The following is a 9,380-nucleotide window of genomic DNA, read 5'->3' on the forward strand; positions in this document are numbered from 1 at the left end:
AGGAGAGTATAATAAGTGCTCATACACTCACCCTCTGTATTTAATTTGTGCTTGTTTACATGTATATATACACACGTGTGTGTGTGTGTGTGTGTGTGTGTGTGTGTGTGTATAGCCCTCTGTATCCTTGGGTTTTGCCTCTGTGGATTCAACCAACCAGACCTGGAGGAAGAGCGTACCAGGCAGAGGGAGGAGAATGTGCAAAAGTCTCCAGGCAGGAGCAAGGGTGGTATGTTCTCTGTGTAAAAATCTCCAGTGAGGTTGTCTCCAAGGTGTTCCCATATGTCAGGCTCTGTGCAAAGCCAAGAGCAGCAGCAACCACCAGCTCATTAGAGGAGAGTCTCTCCTGCCTGTATGCAGACCATCAAGTTTTGTGTTTAAAAGGGTGGTCTGTGATCTTGACCACCCCACAGCTTTCCTTTAAACTCAGAGATTGGGAACAAAGATGCTCTCCATCTACCAGGGGTGGTCAGCCTAGAGTCTGTGCATAGACATCAGGGTCTAAGATCTTGGATCTGAATATTTTACAGCCCTAGCTGGTTGGCTCAGTGGTCCAGTGTTGGTCCAGTATATGAAAGTCCTGGGTTCAGGTCCTGGTCACATGCAGGAGAATTGACCATATGCTTCTCCACCCCTCCCCCTTCTCTCTCACTCTTTCTTTTCCCCTCCTGCAGCCATCGCTTGAATGATTTGAGCAGGTTGGCCCCGGGTGCTGAGGATGGCTCAATGGCCTCGCCTCAGGTGCTAAAATAACTTGGTTGCCAAGCAGCAGAGCAGCTGCCCCAGATGGGCAGAACATTGCCCTGTAAGGGGCTTGCCAGGTGGATCCCAGTCGGGGCACATGCAGGAGTCTGTCTCTGCCTCCCCGCCTCTCACTTAATAAAAAAAAAATTATATTTACTAAGCTTTAAAATTTAGCAACTTTCCATGATGGGCATTAGTGTGGTGGCCAGCTTCCAGATGGCCCAAGGACCCCATTCCCAGAGTTCACACCCCTGTGCACCCCTCCCATGTATGAGAGTTGATCTATGTGACCAGCAGGATGTGGAAGTGACAGAGCGCCCCTACTCAGAGGAGGCTATGAAAGACTGTGGCTTCGCTCGGATGCTGCTCTCTTTCTCCACCTCTCAATCCAAGGGAAACCAGCTGCCGTGTCTCAAGGATGTGCGACAAGGAGCTAAGGCATCCAGGCAAGAGCCATCCGGGAACTGAGTGAGCTTGACGTGGACACTCCAGGGGTCAGATGATGTAGCCCAGCCCACAAATGGGCTGCAGCCTCATAGAGGGCTCTGACGAGAAATACCCAGAATCCCCTGCTGGATTCCTGACCCTCGTAAACCTAGTATGACAATGGCTGTTATTTGTTTTTATTAATTAAAAAAAATATTTTTTCAATTGCAGTTTATATTCAATATTACTTTGTCTTAGTTTCGGGTATACAACATAGTAGTTAGACAATTGTACACTTTACAAAGTGTTCCTTCTGATATTTCCAGTACCCACCTGGGACCCTACATAATTATTACCGTATTATTGACTCTATTCCCTGTGCTGTATGTACTTCACATCCCTGTGACAATTCTGTAATTATCAATCTGTACTTCCCAATCCCATCATCTTTGTCACCCACCCCCTCCACACCCCTCCCCTCTGCCAGCCACCAGCCTGTTCTCTGTGTCCATGAGCCTGTTTCTGTTTTGTTTGTTCATTTATATTGTTCTTTAGATTCCATAGATAAGTGAAACCATATGATGTTTGTGTTTGTCTGACTTATCTTACAGAACATAATACCCTCTAGGTCCATCCATGTTGTTGCAAGTGGTAAGGTTTCATTTTTTTAAGTTGCTAAGTATGTTATGCAGCAACAGATAGCTAATACAATAGGAGGCAAGCACAGTAGTCTGAGCAGCACCTGGAATTTTGTCGTTGGAAATCAGTTACTTTAGTATCATTTCATGGTTATTGCAGAGAAAGTCAACAAATCATCATGACTTTGAAATTATGGAGAAACATGTTTTTATATATTAATAAAGAAGCACTTATATTACATTATGACAATCTTCAATGATCATTTAGTTTCAATATAATTGTTGTCCTTTATACTCTTATATATGTATTTTAATTTTTTTTGCATGTTAGAACAGTCATTTAAGATGGTGTCCACGGGCTTCACCGGCCAGCCAAAGGGCACCGAAAACGTTCAGGATCCTGGATTTGGGAGTCTTGCCTTCTCCTTGCTGACGTGCACAAGGACCAAAGACGCTTTCCACAGGCACAACTAAGTTCTGCACCGCCAAGGGGACAGGGCCCTCCCGGTGCCAGCTGTCCACCGTGGGACACGGGATGAGGTGGTTGGCCAGGCTGCCAGCTGTAGGGGCGGGAGGCAGGGGCAGCTTTGTGGCAAGCTGGGCCCTTGCCAGCCCCAGGAGCTCCTCCCTCCCACGGTTGGCACCAAACACTGCCCCTCCTTTTCATTCCACCTCAGAACTGCTCTGTTACTTGGGTGCCAGCCCGAAGCACACAGAGCACAGCGGAATGCAGACACTGTTCTGTTAGCCAGCCACGTGAGAGTCAGCACAAAGCACCCGTGCCTGAGAGGTGGCCCAGAGGGTTGGGGGCCGAGTGTGCGTCTCCTGCTGGGACACCACTGCCTCTCCCTTTGATCCTTAGGGGTCATGTCTGGAGGAGACTGTGGAGGGCAGGGGCACCAGGACCTCTGTTTCCATCAGGGTCTGTCCTCGGTAAGTGAGCTGGAAGAAAGCTCCCTCTGGTCTCAGTCCCAGTGTAGAGATGGGGCACTGAGACCACGAAGGTACAACGTCTTCCCAGGACCACAAGATTCACCTCCAAGAAGCAGATCAGTTTCTCTGTCCTAAGAGACTGTGCGGTTGGCTGCTGTGTTTCCAAGGCTGGGCTGGAGCTGGACACATAAACACGAACTGGAAGATGAGCAAAGACAACCCAACCTGGGGTTCTGTGTGTACACTGTCACTCAAAGAAGTGAAAATACAATGGGCCTGGTGAGCATCTTCATTTTAATTTTCTCTTTGTCAGAACAACGCTGAGCCATTGGCCCAGCGAGCCTGCCTCCCTTCTGTGTTCATAGTCCCGTCAGCTCCGAGGTCACAGGACTGACTGCGCTTCCCTGTCAAGTTCATGGTCCTAGGTCATGATCACTTCACCGTTACAATGCAGATGTACTCCAGGTGATACAGTACCACCTGGCTCGGGGCAAAGCGGAGGGACAGAGGGCATGAAAGTGCCAGGAAGTCTCTCAACCCAAAGGAAGGGGAGGCAGGAGGGAGCCCTGCTGGGGGGCTGGTGTGGAGCCCGGAGGTGTCCGAGGACATCTGGCTGTCAGGCTCACCCCTGCGTCTTGGTTCAGCTGCCACAGCAGCCCCGACAGCCAGCACTCAGTGGAAACGCTTTGGGTTGCTGGCTGACGAACAGGGGAGTAAAGGCATCCTTCAAGCTGACCCATGGTGGCCTCACAGCCTCCTCCGTCCTGTCCTGAAATAAGGTGAGAGACTAGACCTGAGTGATGTGTTTTCACCTTTCCACCAGGCCCCTAAGCGCATCCCCCAGATCAGACCCTACCCAGAAGAACAACAAGGATGGTATTGTCACCGTCCTTGATCTCTTGACCTCCTTCTTTAAGATGACCGCCGACCTTCCCCAGCGGCACTTTTCTTGTTGAGTTTTCTTCTGTACTGTCCTTCCTGTGTCCCCTCCGGCCGCCGTGTTATCTGGTCACTGCCGGGCGCTGTTTCCTCCCTCTGCACGCAGGGCCACTGCGGCTCCTCCTCCTCTCCTGACTGCTGCTCTTACAAGCCTCCCACATATGTCCCCATTGGCACGTTTCCAGTCATTTCAGTCTCCACTCCTGTTTTGTGCAGATTTCATAAAAATGTTTGTTTGCTTTCTAGAAAGCCCAAGGGCAAGCTTCCCAGGACGCGTCTCACAGGCTCCGTTCATCAAGCCCTGAAGCTGTAACCTGGCACCCAACCTTGGTTCCCTGTCGCCCTGCCGGTGGCGGACTCTGCAGCCTTTGGAGCAGCGGCCTGGGAGAGATGCTAACTCCCAAGGACCCCAACTCCAGACCTCACTGTGAACAGCTCCCTGCCCCCTCGCCTTCCAGAGCCCCGGTCCCTCCTCTGTTTTGACCTGAAACACTAATGCTTCGTCCTAAATGCTTGCTAGGGCAAGAGACTGTGATGGCCTCTTCTTGGGGAGGCTTGGGCAGGGGGGAGGCCCATTGACCCGCTGTCGGCTGTCGCTGGGGTGCGATAGGTCCCAGGACCAGCATGGGATTCCTACACTCTGAAAGGCTGTTCTTCCATTCCTTTTGGACACTAGAATGTGATCACATTCAAGGGGGTTTGGGCTTACAAGTACAATAAATCCATCTACAAGTCCTTGTGGTTATTGACTCTGAGTCACTCTCATGCTGCCTGAAAGTCCTCTGAGTCTCTCTTCTTGTATGTAGTTCAGAACAGAAAGTGTCAATGTAACCTCCAGCGCGGCGCTCTGCTGCATCTGCTATGTTATCAGGGGAGCATACTCCTGTGGAGAAGGCCTCCAGTTGTCTCCCAAAGGCCAGCCTCCCCCTCTTCCTGGACATATGACCAGACTAAAGTCCCAGCCTCTCTTGTTATCATGAGTGGCCCTAAAGGCTGGGTTCCCTCCCATGAGTGTGCCTCACAGTGATTGGCTGAGAGGAAGCCGGGTCCGTAGGGCCCTCCCACTGTGGTTGATGGAGCAGTCGTTGCTCCAGGTGGCTTTGGAATCCACATGGCCAAGATGATGGCAGCCTGGGTCCCTGAATGATTGTAGAGGATGAGGACCCTCCTGACTGGGACATCCACTGTGACTGTTACATGAGAAAAATAACTTAAGCTACTAACCTTCTGAAGTGTTAACAAGTCAACAGACCGTTTTAATGACCTGAGAAGACTCATCCATTTACCAAGAGCTTCTTAAAGGCCAGGACTGTGCCGCACCTCATTCTTCACCGCGCCCACGGTACCCCCGGCACAGCACTCGGCACGCCGGGAGCTTGCCAGGGATGCATTGCAAATGAGTGGTATTGCTCGGGAACCATTACGTGATGGGCTTGTGCACTTGCTCGCGTAACAGCTTAATGTGTAGGAGGTCACGTGTGGACCGTGATGCTGCCCTGTGTGGTGTTTGGAGTGCATGGCAGAGAGGACTAAATGTCCAGTCTAGTTAGACCTTTGCTGCATATTTAAACAGCTTCCGTGGTTAATGCTTAGTCTTTTGGGATAATTGCTCTTATCTATACTCTCTTATTTTCTCCAAGACGGCAAATAGGGTGTAAGAGGAAAACACTTGAATGAAAGGGTCTCAGCCCACCCTGACGTCCGCCCCGATCTAGGTGGCCTTGGCCGTGGAGGACCTGATCTCAGTGTGCTGCTGCCGCCTTCTTTCTCCGCTCGGTCAGGGTCCTGTGGCCACTTCTGGTTGACTCCACTCCCCTCAGCTTTCACAGGGTGGACTTCTCTGGGTCTCTGCTGTGTCCTTCCAGAGCCCTAGCCCAGGTAGTCCTTCTCCAGACTTCACAAGGAGATCGCCTCACCTTGGCCGTGGTGGCGCATGGATGACCCTCAGCCTGCTCTTTGGCGTTCACACCAGATGGGAACCAAGGGAGATCCAGGTGTGCAGTCTAACCCCTTTATCTGAACACCACACTGCCGTCCTAACTCAGCCACGCATGGTCCCTTGTTGGCGTGGGGTCCCTCCTCAGAGGCCACACACAGGTTTATAATAGGAAGTGAAATGAAAACCAGGAAGGGAAATTCAGGACCCACATCCCTGAGGGTTTTCCTCTCTTTCTTTGTTTCCCTTCTTCCTACAGTCACCTGGGGTCACAGGGATAGACTTCCCTCCTTCCTGCATATCCAACCCTCCTTCCACCCAGCAAACTGGTCTCACGGGCTGGCCGGCGAGGCACAGAGCCCTCTGGTCCTGGAGTTCATTCCTTAGGGGTAGAGAGCATGCTCTAGAGGTGGTTCTTGGTAATGTCTGATGGGAGACAGCAGATCAAAGAAGACTTTCTCTGTCATAAATCTGATATTCAAGTCTTTTTTAGAAAACTCTTATTTTCCATATCAGAGGCTAACAAATCTGAAAAGTGTTGATGAAACTCAAGGAAGCAAGTCTTTTAAAATATGTGATTGCAAGTCATAGTCATGTGTCCCACACTCCTTTTATCACAGCCCCCCCCCCAAATAATTGGATCGGTCCCCGAGACCCAGATAACTTGGTCTCAACAGAGAGTAAGACAAAAAAAAGGGAGTTTCAGTTAAAATTGTATCTTATCCCAACTGTGTTGGAGGTTCAGAACATCCTGAAATGTTGACTCATAAAAACGGGGCGAGTGTGAGCAGTCCGTAACTCATGTACTATCTGGGTCTTCATCGGCGGCAGTGTTGGCATAGGCATCTGTTTCTTAGTACCTGGCTGTCTCTCTGAAACTGTAAGGAATGTAATTCTCTTTACAAAGAAATTCCATTAGCTCTGACTTCTTCCCAAGTTTGGACAGTAGATGCCTTGGAAATAAATAAAGAACACAGACAAGAAACAGCTAGTTCAGGTCGTCTCCCAAATCATCTGGGAGCTCCTTACACTAAAGACAACCCAGACGATCACAGAACGTGTTTACCTTTTCTCCTTTCAAGAAGGAGATTAAACAAAGCATAATTATTGAGGTCAGACAATCTAAAGCAGACATCTTTCAGGAAGAGAGGGAGACTCACACCTTATAAAAATAGTAAGTCTAGTATTCACTCTGATGTGACAACAACAAAAGCATTTCTTTTTTTTTTCTTTTAACATTATGTGAAATCTTCACAATAACCCAACAAGGAAGTCATCCTTAGTGTTTAGCTTTTGCAAAAGAGGAGATAGGCTTGGCCAAGTCCGGGGGCTTAGTCGAGGTACACAGGGAGGAAGCCAGAGGTAATTGGAGTCAGGACTCGCGTCCAAGTCCTCTCTGCCTCTTGGGTCTATTTCCATTTTGCTGCACACGCCATCAGTCTTCGGGTCTGAGTGCTGCTGATTCTGACTTCCAAAGTCTGATGTGTGTTTTCCTTTATAAGACCATCGTGGCATGTTAATTGACCAGAACTCAACCAAATGGATGGTGGCGCTCGGCAGACTTCTGTGTTGTGGGAATGGACTTATCCGTAATTTAAATCACGTGATAAAATAATTCCACCCTCACTCTATCACTTTAAGCCATCTATTGTGTGATGATCAGTGTTTCAGCCTAATGAAAGAAAAATTGAATTAGAAAAATTAAATTTGTTTTGTTTTTATTATTATTATTTTTTAATGATAACTAAATACCAGGGCCATTGCTGGAAGGTATTTGTCACACGCTTCCACTGGGTCACCTGCCTCCCTTCCGCTGGGTCACTCCTGCCGGAGCTCGTTGTCCCCAGACCCCTGTCTGAGAGGGGACAGGGACAACATGGGAGGAGGAGATACAGCAGATACTTGTTTCTACATCAGCCGTCCTTCTGAGCTCTGTTTCTGTTTCTACGTCACAGTTGGTAACAGTGCTCCCAAACCACAAACCCAGTTTTAAAAAGAAGAAAAGGAGAAAGAGGAAGGAAGAGGAAGAGATGTCTTTCTACCCGGAAATGCTCCAGCAATGTTTGTGGGATGCAAGACTCGTCACACTCTGGCCTGGCCTCTCCGGTCTCTTCGCCGCTGGGCCAGAATAAGCCGTGTCCTGCTCTACCCTCTCACTTTTGCTCTGTGCTGCTGTCCCACACAGAATACCCATGTGTTCTCCCCGCCCCCAACCCATGTGTGTCATCTAAGCAATAATTTATTGCTTTATTAATGTAAAACAGAACCACTAGCTTACATCATTCTTTGACCCTTAACCTAGCTCTAGAATCGATCAAAGAAAATGAGGTCCACTCAGTGGGCCCCCTGTGAGCGTGTGAGGGTAAATCTGAGAGTGGTTCAGGCAGAGCGGGTCCTCCTGCACCTGCCCCTGTGTCCTGGGCTCCGAGGTGCTGCCTCCGCTGAGCCCTCTGGGCGTCTCACCGCAGGCACTTCCCAACACCTGGCACTTCCTTTTGCAAAAGGTTCGGGCATCTTAGCAGAGTTTATTAATTTGCATATCAGCAGAGATTAACTTTAGCAATTACAGTTCCCAAAGAAGAAAAAGGAAACAAAAGAAATAGGAGGAAAAGGAAAAAAAGAAGCAATTACAATTCCCATCTGCACCAGAGCCTATAGGTTAGAGCCCAATGCAGACTGAGTATAGGACAGTAGGTACAAAGGTATTTTAAAAGAAAAATATAAATAGGTTTATTCACAATACCACTGTCAAAAGCAGACACATCCGTTGGTCTCAAGCATCCTCTGACTTCCATTGTGCAATCCCTGGTTTGTGCATCTACTATGAAGACAACTGGGTCGTTATGGGGTTAGGGGTCAACTTTCTATAGTGATGGGACTCAAAACTCATGTTTTGAAGAAGGAAGGTGGCCAGGCCTGTAGGGCATTAAGGGTCAGTTACCCACCAGGGTCTGGGAACCTGGGGGGTAGGTGAGCAGGGCAGGGACCGGCAGGGGGGACAGAGCTATTTCACAATGCTCTAGGGCTGGTTGGTCTAATTCCTGTCTCCAGTCTTCGTTCCCATTACTAACTTTCTCTGTGTTGGACCAAAGTGCAAAATGACCACAACCCTGGTACTTGACACATTGCCATGATTTAGGAGAACGTTGCTGTAATGATGAGGAAATGCTACTTTTCTTCTGGGAAGTGTTGACAGCAAAGCCACAGGTCCTGCCTGTCACGGGGTGAAGATAAAAGCTCTGTGTTCTCCAGCAAGTCAGCAGCTTTTACTGGAAGAGCCTCCAGGAATCATAGGCCACAGGAGCACAGCGCCTTCTGCCCCCCTGGGGGGCGGCATCCCCCCCCCCCCATCTCAGGTTCCAGGGGAGCTGGCAGGCAGCGGTACCTGAGAATGTGAGTAAATTCAGGGAACACTCGGTCACAAGTTGGAGTTCATAAGGCACCTTGAGAGTATTCTTGCCTCCGATGTACATTTTAGATTCAGAGTAAGGACCTGGTTTTCCTAGCTCCTGGCCCTGGGAACCTCCATGATTAACCTCAGTTTAGGAAGCAGGGGGCAGAGAAATGGAACTGTTGTCTCTCAGAGTGGGATCTTTGAGGACAGCAGACATGGCTATTTGCAAAGGGAAGACTTTTTATGCTGTTTGCAGTGTTTAGACCTGAAGTGGTGGATTAAATTTTTATACATACTGCCTGACTTGTGGTGGCGCAGTGGATAAAGTGTCAACCTGGAAACACTGAGGTTGCCGGTTCAAAACCCTGGC

The 9,380-nt window shown here is 49.2% G+C and overlaps 1 long non-coding RNA gene across 1 annotated transcript; it reads left to right on the top strand.

The window, feature by feature from the left end:
• The first annotated feature begins 2,402 nt into the window (after positions 1-2,402).
• Positions 2,403-4,415, top strand: LOC136320362 (uncharacterized). Its single transcript, XR_010728323.1, has 2 exons — positions 2,403-3,020; positions 3,927-4,415. It is a non-coding gene; the product is annotated as an uncharacterized lncRNA (long non-coding RNA).
• Positions 4,416-9,380: the final 4,965 nt, after the last annotated feature.

The sequence above is a fragment of the Saccopteryx bilineata genome, chromosome 1, assembly GCF_036850765.1.
Source record: "Saccopteryx bilineata isolate mSacBil1 chromosome 1, mSacBil1_pri_phased_curated, whole genome shotgun sequence".
Lineage (NCBI taxonomy): Eukaryota > Metazoa > Chordata > Mammalia > Chiroptera > Emballonuridae > Saccopteryx > Saccopteryx bilineata.